The 12,746-nt window shown below is 47.2% G+C and overlaps 1 protein-coding gene across 1 annotated transcript in view; it reads left to right on the top strand.

The window, feature by feature from the left end:
• The window catches only part of LOC138503508 (astacin-like metalloendopeptidase), a 151,002-nt gene that overhangs the window by 27,886 nt on the left and 110,370 nt on the right, over positions 1-12,746 (top strand). The gene's annotated exons all lie outside the window — the stretch shown is intronic.

Here is a 12,746-nt window from a genome sequence, read left to right as displayed (position 1 = left end):
CCGAGTTCCAACACCTTTTGAATGTGGCATGTGCGACTCCTAAAGTGCAGGATGATAGACAGTGCTTTAAGTGGGATAAGAAATTGAGGGGGGGGGGCTCAATTGAGGGCGTGGCTTTCATTGTGGGTGTGGCCTAAAAGTGCACAACTCATAGTAAGGTGCGCAAACAGACATATAAATGTATGTGAGCATTTATATGTTTGTATGTGTACTACTATGGTTTGTGTACTTTTCAAGCCATCGTTTATAAACGTAGCAATGTTACATATTTTTATGTTTATAAAGGGTGGCTTGAAAAGTGCACAAACCATAAAAAGTTACACACACTTGGGTGCTTACCTTACTATGTTTTGTGTACTTTTCAAGCCACCTTTTATAAACAGACATTTGTAACATAATTATATGTTTCTAAAAGATGGCTTGACACGTAAACAATTCAAGGCATCTGTTATAAAGCGTTGATGAAGGACAAAACTCAAGGTGGCTTTGTCCATCGACAAAGCTTTATAAAATATGCCTTGAATTGTGTACGTTTCAAGCCGTCTTTTATAAACATAGAAATATTTCTACGTTTATAAAAGATGGCTTGAAACGTACATAATTCAAGGCATCTTTTATAAAGCTTTGCCAGCGGAGATAGTGGGCTCGGGCTCTGTGATCTATCTGCTCTGAGCAGAGATCACTGAGCCCGAGGCGCCTTTCACCCTCTGCGAACCCGCGGGCTTAGTGATCTAATCTGCATATTAGATCACAGAGCCCTCGGGGGTCAGTGACCTGGGAAGGGCAAATAAAGGGACAGTAACTTCCTCTGATGACCCTGATGAGGGGTCATCAGAGGATGTTACACTGACTGACAGAAGTGCCAGCCAGCCTCAGCGTTGCTGTGGCTGTCTGGAACTTCTGTCAGCTTGCCTGACATAATGGCATGTAAGAGGATTCAATTCAACACTACAGCTAAGTCAATGCCTAGTCTGGGATACTGAATGGAAACCCTTATTGATATATCTTTATGTCCAGTTCATGCGTTCTGGATGACTACCCCTATATAACACCCCTCTCTTGGAATCCCCCTGACCCCACTGAGCCAAGAAGTAGTTCTGTTTTGCAAGTTAAAAGTTTTATTTGATAATTTAAACAATATATATATATATATATATATCACGCTTTATAATAAATTAATAATTGGATATCACACTTAATCTGATATGATAAAGATTAACAACGGAGAATCTGGCACTAGCACACCTCTTTATAATCACTAAGGAGTTGACATGAAATGGATAAGGTAGCAACAATACTTTTATGGTTTCAAATGGATGCAATGTGGAATGAAATGCAGTACGGAAAATAACTTGATAGGATTTTAGCAAAAGACAATGTAATCACTTTCTTGGACAATTCACCCCCCCCCCTTTTATGCAATGCAAGGATATGGAAGGAAGGCACACCGTTCTCAGAAATGCAATCAAATGTGATTCAGTTCACCCCAGCAAGCTTAGACTACAGATCGGAGTTTTAAACACAGGCCCAAAATGCTTTTATGTGTGCTGGCAACGAAGTGAAAAATATGCTAAATTGCCTTTAATTCCCTCTAGAGGTTCTAGGTGAGTGAAATATACTTGGGATGAGTTCAGGCTCACTTTAGCAAGGATCTAGGAGTAACTAGCAGGTTAAACGAATTTTTGGCAAATGAAAGCAAGAAAACTGCTGTTTTCACACGTTGAGAAATTTGCAAATCGCGGCAAATTCGTGAGTGCGTTTTTCGCGATTGCGGCAAAACTATAGGGACAGCCTAGGTTCTCAGCTTCCAGATGAAAGTTACTGCAAGTCTCTAGCACAAACGGTCACGGAGATATGAGCGATTAAATAAAGGTCGTTTTTCAGATTTGAAATTTTAAAGTTCAAAAAGACAAGTGCAGCTTGCAACTAGAAAATGACAGGTGACAGCTTTACAAATGACAGGTGACAGTTAGGAGGCAGTTCTACTTAGATTAAATAGATTGAATTATATTATTTTAACTAAGAGATTGGTTCTGCACAGTTTGCTAGGTACTCACACTATATTCTTGAATTAAATGGGCCTCGCCACGGATCTGGTCAGGTTTTAGACTGGACTCTGGTCTCTGCACTTCACAGTGATCTGGGTCAGCTCTCTCTGGTTCTGCTAACAGCGGTCTGGTCTGGGTCTGCTCTCTCTCTGGTTCTGGATATTGATAGATTTGAAGTCTCTATGTTGGCACTCTGAAGGTTGATGGAGGTAAAGTATGGATTTTCCCGGCAGAGCTTCCAGCTGCAAATGGATTTGAAGGTCCCTATCTGTCCTGTCTGTCTGCTTTTATCTGTTTTTAAAATGGGTGTGTGTGCAGCATCACTAGCCCCTACCCCTCTCCACTTGTCATTGGCCACTTCATCCGCTTCCACTTGATTGGGGGAATGAAATGAAGTGTCATCATGATGAGGTCTGTTTATGATACAGAGAACCCACCCCTGTCAACTTTACACACAATCTATATTTGCTCAAAAAACATATTTGCACAGGTACACATTTGTTTAAAATTACATGCACCCTTCACATATCACAGGAGGCATACCCTGTCCAAATCTGCTCTTCCTGGGGGCTTGCATTCAGAAATGGCAATATTTGCACTTTTTAACTGATTTTGCAATATCGGACATTACCCCAAATTTACACACATATGCGCAAGGAGTATGGACATTAGTTGATGAAGTGTCAGATTTTTCACATGCACACATTTTGAGTAATATCCTCTTTTCCGCTAAAACCCCCCTGAACATACCACCGGGTCCTAACACGTCTTAAAATGTGGGCAGAAAAATCACAAGAATTATGGTGTCATTTAAATAATTTTCACAAGTCCGTACTATGAGTTATTCATCTTTTTAGAGTTATGTTCCGGCCCCAAAGGGGTGTGGTTTCCCCCCAGCACAAGGTTGAATTTCTGGTTTTTCCAGTTCTGCCAAGCCAGCTTGCTCTCACAGGCAGTGCCCCTCCCCTGTCCTTCCAGGAGGAAGCTCCATTTACGACTCCCGCCAATAAAACATTTGCCTGAGTCAGGACAGGGCTTTGTTCAGAGCTCCTGTATTCTGTGGGGGCTCCCCTTAATTCAATTATCAGAGAGATGGCATATCCTTAGTGTGGCCAGCAAAAGGCAGATAGGCCTGGGAACACAGCTGTGACTCAAGTTTCACTCCTGATGGGGGGTAGTTGCCAGGCAAAATTGGAATCTCTTTAAGCTAGTTTTTAGCTACATGTCATTTCTGTTCCCCAGTTTTCTGCATTCAAATAAAACTAAACATTTTTACATATGCAGCTAGAATGCTGATTCTAAGTTTAAAACTATGACATTTAAACAATTGAAACCTATGTGACACTCAAAAGTAGGTCACTCAGTCAATTTAAACACTTAGATTTTTAGTGTCTTTCAGTCCAAATTTACTTGGGATTTAAGAAAATGAATTCCCAACAGTTATGGGTTTGCTTTTGGCAATCAGCATTGCCATTCCCAATGGTTTCAGACTACTGTGTGGGTAGTACAATGGTGGTTTTAGGCAGTGTCCATCTGTGCCCATAACATCGGCAAAAATGAGTGGCAGCCTATTCTTCATGCATTTCCCTGTGCATTTTCTGGGAAGCTCTGGCCATCATGATGTTTTCCATGTCAGTACTGCACAGTTTTGAGGTAGGGCTTGGATGCGTGGATAAAAACATCCCACAAGCCCCCCTCTTGCGATGGCCATTCTATTTCACTAATGGGACTCGCAAGACCTGGGATGTTTCCTCATCTTCTTCCAATAGATGGGACAGTTCAGCATCTTTTTCTCCATCCGGTTGGATCGATCGGTTCTCCTCGCCGGTCCTGATGGGAAGATTGGGCGGTACCCCGGGCCCGTTGCATCTCTGCTCCCGGTCTCCGGATCGTCCTCCTTGGCCCGTCTCCCGGTTTTCTTTCTCCTAGGACGACAAAGGAAGAGCGGCAATACCTATTCATAGACATTTTTCCACCACTGTTGAGATAGTGGGGCAGCATATGCATTTCATCATAACGAAACATTACATTCTTATTTTGAAAAAAAAACAGTATAACTAAGAGACAGTTTCATGGAAATCACAATATTTTAGAGACTAGATGTGGTATGTTTTATGGTTGGAACTGAATTAGTCTGAGACAGTACCCGCTAGGATTCCAGAGGATTCCTCCAGTCGTTGCAGAGTGTGCCTGGGATGGCAACATTTCAACTGGTTTATGTGGACCCACTTGTCTTCCCCCGCTGCCAAAGGACTTTGGGGATGTGGATTTTGTAGGCCACAGGGGAGATTTTGTCTATAATCTCAAAGGGTCCCTTCCATGTAGGCAAAATTTTTCGCTGTTTTGCCTGGTTTCTTTGGAAGTTGTATAGATAGACCCGGTCCCCCACCTGATATTCCTTCCTGGAAGTCTTCAGGTCATAGTGGGTCTTCATGCTATCAGCCGATCTTTCTAGATTCCGCTGAGCGTAAGCAAAAGCATGTTGGAGGTGTTTCCTTAAATTCTCCACATACTCATGAGTAGTGGAGGCATTTATCAGTGTCTGCTCTTGGGTCCTATAGAGTAAATGCTGCGGAAGCACCATCTTGCGCCCAGTCATCAACTCAAATGGTGACATTTTGGTTGCAGATGAAGGGGTAGATCTGATGGCCATTAGGACCAGAGGTAATCGGATATCCCAACTTGGCCCAGAATCTGCCACAAACTTTTTTAGTATGCTCACAATGGTTCGGTTATATCTCTCTACTGCCCCAGAAGAAGCTGGCCTGTAAGCAATATGCAACTTCCTTTTGACCCCCAGTATCTCCCACATCTTTGTCATTACTTCACTGGTGAAGTGGCTACCTCTGTCTGACTCAATCCTTTGAGGTAGACCGAAACGGGAAAAGATGTGGTTAATCATCAGGGCAGCTGCAGTTTCTGCCTTGCAATTTGGGGCTGGGAGACATTCCACCCACTTGGTAAACAAGCATATCACAGTCAACATGTACTTATTCCCCCTAGCCGAGCGAATCACGGGGCCTACGAAGTCGATTTGTAAATCTGACCATGGCAGGGTCATCCCCCTCTTTTGGAGAGGCGCACGGTGCGGGAGGGATGATGGCTGAAATTGCGCACACACAAGACACCCCTTCAAGTATTGGTCGAGGTCCTGCCCCATGTGTGGCCAGTATGCAACCTCTCTTAAGATTTCCAATGTTGTGTGAAACCCCCTATGACCGGCGGTGGCCGCATCATGGGCGTGACTTAACATCAGGCTTCGGAATGAGGTAGGAACCACCCATTGATCGTGGCCAGCTTTGGATTTCCTTACCAACAAACCGTCTTGGATCCGGAACATTTTTGGACATTTCATCAACACTCTTAGGTCCTCTTTCCCAATGTAATCGGTACCCGTCAGGGGAAAGTTCTCAGGGTCCTCAAGGTGTTGGTAAAATTTACCAATTATTGGATCCCCCTTCTGAGCGGTAATCAAATCAGCATCAGGGGTCTCCTTACTCCATTGGGCAATTGAAAGGTCGTTGTGAGCATTTGTCTGGGACCTAGTGATAGCAGTGACCTGGATTTCCCCCAATAGGGACTCAATCTCAATTAGATCCCCTTGGATGGCCCTGGTTTTGGCCAGCTGATTAGCTAAGTCATTTCCAGTTTTGTCTGGTCCCTCTACTTTGGAATGACCCTTGATCTTTTTCCAATAGATGGTCATCTCATTCGAGGTGACCAGATCATCAATGTTTTGGATCAACTTCCCATGTTTCAAGGGTTTGTTGTTAGCACATAACATGCCTCTGGTTTTCCAATTAACCAGGTGCTCCACGAACCCGTTCCGTACATAATCCGAATCTGTGATTATGACCAGTTCGTGGAGTTGATGCTGGACAGCAGTGAGGATGGCCTGATGCACAGCCATCAATTCTGCCACCTGACTACTTCGGGGACCAATTTTGTATCCAGCGGAGGGTTCTGGGGACTCATTCACCCATGCATTCCCTACGCCGGCCACCAGTTCTTTCTCCCCGTTGTTGTCAACATGGTAAGAGCATCCATCCACATACACAGTGGGCATTCCCTCACACTTGTCTTCTTCAAAGACTTTGTGTGGGGAATTAAGGTATGCCTCCGTGTTGTCCTTGATTTTTAGACTTTCGTCCTCGAGACAGTTTTCTCTGGCACAATCATGCAAGTCAGCCAGACCTTGCGCGAGGGGACTCTTCTTGTTTTGGCCATATCTGACCTCCACAGGAAAGCCTTGCATTGACAGAATCCAGGAAGTAATTCGGGAATTACTCACATTTCCGGTCCGGATTCTGTCACTTTGGAGATATTGCAGAGGCTGGTGTGGAGTCTCCACTATGATGTGTTCCCCCTGGATAAACGGGTGGTAATTCTTCAATGCCCACACCGTTGCCAGGAGTGCCTTCTCACAATCATTGAATTTTTCCTCCACAGAGGATAAAGTTTTGCTCGCATAGGAGATTACTTTATTGACCTTGTCATGCTTTTGGTATAATACTGCCGTCAAGCACGTATTAGAGAACCCCGTCTCCAGGAAGAACTCCTTGTTTCTGACAGGGTAAGCTAGGCAAGGCGCTTGTGAGAGGCTTCTTTTGAGTTGTCTTACTGCCTCGGCTTGTTCTGGACCCCATTCCCACTTGACCCCCCCCTTCAGGAGATGAATCAGGGGTCTGGTGATCTCTGCGTAGCCCTCAATGAATTTTCTGCTGTAATTAGTCAGTCCAAGGAGGCTCCTTAGTTCCCGCAGAGTTGTGGGGTCTTTCAGTTTCTGAAGTGCTTCCACTTTCTTTTCCTGGGGACAGAGACCCTGAGGAGTAATCTCATGCCCCAAGAAATTAACACGGGTTCTATACCACTGTGCTTTCTGAAAGGAAAGTTTTGCTCCGGCGGCCCTCAACTGGGTCAGAACATAACGGATCTCCGCTATGTGTTCCTCCACAGATGAACTTTTGATGAGGACATCATCTACATAGGCCAGGTTACCCCTCGCACCCAGGTCGGGCATGGCCTTATGTAGGAAAATGTTAAATTCATTGCCGGAGTTGAGGTATCCGAAGGGAGTCCGGGTCCATGTATACTGCTGGCCCCCAGAGGTAAAAGCCAGCTTGTATTGGTCCTCCCTACTGACCGGCACGGTCCAGTATCCATTGGTAAGGTCTATTGCAGTGAATACCTGTGACCCCTGAATCTGGGCCAGCCCTTGGTCAATGTAGGGAAGAGGCCATCGGGAAGTATGGACCCGTTTGTTGAGCTCCCTGAGGTCGGCGCAGAGTCTCCACTGGCCGTTTGGCTTCAATATTCCCAGCACCGGATTATTGAAGGTGCTGTGGACTGGACGGATTATTCCCCGGGACTCAAGGTTCTTAATTATTTCAGTAAGGGTCTCCATTGATGCGAGAGGCAAGCGATATTGCTTCACAAACACTGGAGTCATGCCAGGGTCCGTGGGGATTGTTGTTGTGTGGATGTCAGTGCGACCGCAGTCATATGAGTCTACCGCAAAGAGATCTTGGAAATCCAAGAAAACTTGTTTCAACTTTTGCTTTTGTTCCAGAGTCACACAGGCATCAGCTAGGTTGACTCTCTCTTCCACCATCTGCCTGAAGCCTGGAAAGACTTCTGGTTTGGCTATTTCTGCGACCTCCTCCAGCTGGGTGGAGAAGTCCCTGTTCAGAGTGCTGATTTGGACTGGAGGCTTCAGGTGGGAAAGGCAGCCCTCATGGACCTGGAAAATCACCTCATCCCTCCTGAAGTCACAAGTCACATCTTCCTTACCATAAGGGCAAGAAGTGTACACCAGGAAGTTCCCCCCATGGTGGGTAAAAATCCTGTCTGGTGTTGGATTTTCATCACTGTCACTGTCAAAGCAGTCCTTGGGGATTGGCCCTAACAGTTCATTACCTAAATCTATGGAAAAATGTCGTTCATCAACCGCCATTCCAATAATGGTGCCTGCGGCTAGAATAATACTCTTTAAGTCGCTGTTATCCACCTCTATTGGAATGGTGTCATGTTCTATGTTGACTAATGGAGTTGGGTTTACCCCCAACCCTTGCTGTTGGAGAAAAGCGTTTAGATGTATGTAAGCATCAGGGTTTTTCAAATATTGTCCTCTTTTAACTTTCACTTCCAGGGAGAATTGTCGGGTCCTTTCTGGGATGGTGACTTCCTCTTTGATCTGGATTTCAACTGCATAAGGTAGCAATTGAGCTGACCTAAATGCTTTTTCTGGAACATCAAAGCCCATGGGATTATCCGCTAATCGGGACCAAGCTTTGAAGTTTATTAGGTCCAAACTAATGGCAAAGCGATTGAGAATGTCACTGCCTAAGTAAAAGGCGGCAGTGATGTCTCGCACGACCCAACAATTATGGACTATGCTCTTGTTGCCAATGGAGATTTTGAGCATAACCCTGCTTGGCAGGAGATGTTTGGAATTGGGTGCTTCCCGGTCCATTTCCCATTTGTCTATCAGTTTGAATGTGGGAATGGCTGGATCTTTTGGGAGTTGGCGAAACATGGCTTCGCTGATGAAGCTCTTACCATTGTTCACGCACACTCGAGCGAGAACAGAGTCCTTCCCATCATTTAACTGAACAGGGATGAACAACTGCTCTCCAATTTGCTGAATATCAACCAGGCTCTGAGCTGATTTCACATCTTTCTGGACTATAGGAGTCAGAGTTTCTGATTGTGGATTAGTGTAGAGTCTCAGAGTGTTTCCTTCCAGCGTGGAGTACCACTTTAGACTGGAAGGAAGGTTGATTTTCAGAAATAGAGAGGACCCTCCATCACCAGTCTGTTGTCCTACTGCTATTACTGTCACGTCTGGAATTTGGCTATTCTGGAAGTGAAATTCTACTTGGTCAGGTTTTTGTTCAACCATGTGGCAGGTGTCGTTTAAACTAACATGGTTGACACTCTCTTTTAATTTTATTGGTCGGCTAGTCTGGGTCCAGAGGACCTTGTTTACACAATCTATTAGGGGTGACAACCTTCTCAGGAGGTCATTCCCCAGTAAACAAGGGGTGCCCTCTGGAGTCACTACTATGACCGGGTGTTTCAACTTGTGTCGCCCGATCTTAATGTCCAAGTCTGCCGTCCCCTCGACGGGAATTTCCTTCCCGTCAAAGTTCTGGAGTTGTCCAGGAAGTGAGGTGAGAGGAATTTGGTAATTCCCTCCCCTTCCTGCATTCAGTTCATCAAAGGCCCTTCTGGACAGAAGGGTAGCTTGAGATCCAGTGTCCACCAGTGCCAAAATTGTACCCTGCCCCTGTACTTGTACCGGGGCATAATATCTTTCCTCCTTCTCATCAAGGCGGCACAGATAATGCACATTTTTGGACAACTGGCGGGCTAACTTTCTGGTTTTGGACATTTCAAGAGAAGAAATTTGGGCAGACTTCTGTGGAGAGCCTTGGGAATCTGAAAGAAAAATTTGGCAACTGGAGATCAGAGCCATTGTGGGTTCCCCTGGCTCCGGTTCCGGGCCGCCCCGCCTTTTTGGAGGCAGTCACCAGGATGGGTTTGAACCAGGGGATTTTCTTGCTGTTGGTTCTGGGATGAGATGGTGGGCGGCGGTAGCTCAGTCTCCACATCTCCCCAGTCTGGATTTGCATCCCTAGGGACCCATTTTTCTTTGGGAGGAGTTCCCCCCTCTCTGAAGGAGAAGATCCTTTTCCCAGGATCCTCTGAGGATCCCTCTCCCTCAAATTGGAAGATCTGCACCTCCTCCTCAAACTGAGTCTGTTTGGGTCTTTTGTTTCTCCTACCCCCCCTCTGCTCCTTAGGAGGCAGACTTTCAGGGGCAAGAGATTTTGTTTCCGGTTCCTGGGTTTCCAGGGGCTGTTTACAAGTGAGGAAGGAAGCTTCCTCCAAGGCTTTACACCCCCCTTCCCTTTGTGCCTCCTCCCTGGGAACCGGTGAGCTATCGGGGTGCTGCCCCCGTCATTGTTCTGGAGCACCAGGTCCAGAGTTGGGTGCGTTCTGCGCTGGCATGCCGATCTGAGGGTTCTGCTGAGCCCTCAGTATGTGACCCAGATCCCGCGCCATGTTTTGAACCTGGCGCTCTAACTGGGAGACCCGCTCAGGCTGATACGGGGCCCTGTTTTCTCCCCTGGGCTGATCCCGGGAAGGGTAGCTATCCCTTCTTTGGTAGTACCCCTGGTTGGGAAGATGTGGATACCCCTCCACCCTTGGCCTCCCCTCTCCCGGATTCGGTTGTCTGGGCTCAGGGAATTGGGGAAAGAAGGGTGGAGGATTTTGGGGCTGGAAATTGGGTGGATACCTGGGGAAAAAGTTCTGCCCAGGATTTGGAGAATTTCTGCCCTCCTGTGGGAAGTTAGGCGGGAAGTTCCCTGGGTTAGGTGCTTGGCTGGATCCCCCCCTTGGGCTGGAGGAGTCCACACATAACCCAGGATGGGTCTGTTTCCCTTGTAACGGGGGCTTACATAATCAGGAGAGCGAGGGACCCCATTTGTGGGGCTGCCTCCCTGGCTCCCTGTCTGTGACTGGCCCGAGGACCTTCTGGGCCTAGCATTATTAGGTGCAGGTAGGTTTTTAAGCCCCCCCATCTCCAACTCTAAAACAGGGGTGACCTTTACCTCTGCCACCTTGGCAGCAGCAGGGGTGCTGTTAGTTTTGGGGTTTTTGGGCTGGTTTTTGTTTTCCACCGGTTTCTGCACCTCGTAGATGCGGGTGGCTTGTTCAATGACCCATTCTAAAGATCTTTTCTCATGAAAATCTCTCACGAGCTGGGTCATTATATATTTGGGCAAGGCATGGAAAAACGTATTAATAAATTCTCTGCTGTCTGTGCGCACCCTTCTGGTGGTCTGCGCAAAGGCACGTTTCAGTTCTTGCACAAACTCTTGTGGGGCCTGATTCTCCCCACACTGCAAATTGTAGGCTGCCTTGCGAGCCTCTTGAGGATTTCGGTGCACAGAGAAATGTTTCAAGATGGCCGTTTTATAGGTGGACCATCTTAAATGATTTTGGTCCTCCAGCCCCGCAAAGAAACTGGAGTATTCTGGGGAGAATGTCCATTTGGCGTACTGGATGCAGCTACTGCTGTCCTTCAAATGGAAAGTCTCCATCATTTGCTCATAGAGCTCCAAGTGTTCCCAAACAGAGTACTTGGCGTTCTTATGATAAGGCGTGATGACACTCCTGATTGCCTTAATATGCTTCAATGGGTCCTTAAGCAAGGCCCTTTTTGCCTTATTGGCCTTTTTGGTCCGGGTAACCCTGGTCCATTCATCCTCTGACTCAGAGGCACTGCTCCCCGAGGTTCCTGTCTGATCTTCCAGGTTTTCCCAGATTCTGCGAGCCTGGGAATGGCTGGCAGAATGTGGGGACCTGGTCTCCTGTGTCCTGCACCGCTCAGAGGAGTCTTCAGATCCCTCCTTGCTGCCAGGATTTGATGGGTACCCTCCCCACTGACCTAACTGGGCAGAGGTTTTCAGGATGCCCTTAATGGGCCTACTCTCCTGGGGTTCCCCATCAAATTGCACTGTGCTTGGGTGCCCATACCCGGATGCCCGCCCCTCCATTCCTGGGTGGTACTGGCCTATGAGCCCCATGCTTCTGGCTGAATAGTAATCTGCCATCCCTGTGGCCCGGTGCTCATGTGCGCCAGGGGACATGGGGGTGGCAGAGTCCAGGGACTGAGAGAGATAAAGGCCTCTGGTGCTAGGGCTCCTGAGGTTATGCTCAGGAGTTTCCCTTTCCCAGCGAACTTGGTCTCTATCCGCCCCTGCTCCCTGTTGCAATGCAAGAGCCTGCGCCTTCAGTTCCTCAGTTAAGGCCTTACTAGACTCTATCAGTCTCTCCATCGCTACCTGTTGTTGGAGCCTATCATTGTGCTGGCAGAGAGCCTCATTCTCTCTCTGCGTTTCCTGATTGGTCCTGGAGCACTGGGCCAGTCTTTGCTGCAGGAGGGTTACCTCCTGAGCTGTTTCCCTATTGGCCTGCTCCTGTCTTGCCAGAGCATCCTCCACCCTCCTGGTGTGCTCTAGCAAGTCCTGGTGTTCTTTTTGGAGGTCACCCAGTCCCTGGTGGGCCAGGTGATTTTCTTCCAATTTCCTTTTTAAGTGGCAGAGTTCCTGGCCTAAGGTATCCCTTTCCTGACTAAGAGCCTGCATCTGTGCCGCCAGGTCGTCCCTTTGCCTTTGGAAGGCACCAGCTTTCTGGCGCTCCTGGTCAAACTCTGCCTGGGAATCCAGGTCTTTCAAAATCAGTTTATTGCTCTCTGCCTTCTCCCTATCTAGGTGGCTTTGCAGGGTGACTACCTGCTCAGCACATGCCTATTGAAGTCTAACTGTTGCTCCAGCTTTTTCTGGCTCTGCAGTAGGGAGTCCAAACCTTCTTGGTATTCCTTCTGAAAGGCCTGAAATCTGGTATCCTGGTCAGCCTTTTCCTGTTGCAGGATGTCCATATCCCTCTTTATTTTAATGATGTGCTGTCTACTCTCATTTTCTGACTCCTGGCTCCCCTGCAGCCTCTGCTCAGAAGAGACCAGGTCAGATTGGACCTTCTCTAACGCCATCTGTCGCTTATTCGCCAGATCTTGGCTTTCAGTACATTTATCCTGCATGTCTCCCATATATAGGTACAGGTATGCCGCTATCCTAACCATCTTGTCTTGTTCATCCTTAGCTTTAGGAGCCATGTATAGTTCACTCA

Source organism: Ambystoma mexicanum, chromosome 11 (assembly GCF_040938575.1).
Source record: "Ambystoma mexicanum isolate Mex_15411 chromosome 11, UKY_AmexF1_1, whole genome shotgun sequence".
NCBI classification, from domain to species: Eukaryota; Metazoa; Chordata; class Amphibia; order Caudata; family Ambystomatidae; genus Ambystoma; species Ambystoma mexicanum.
This window is presented reverse-complemented; position numbering and strand designations above follow the sequence as displayed.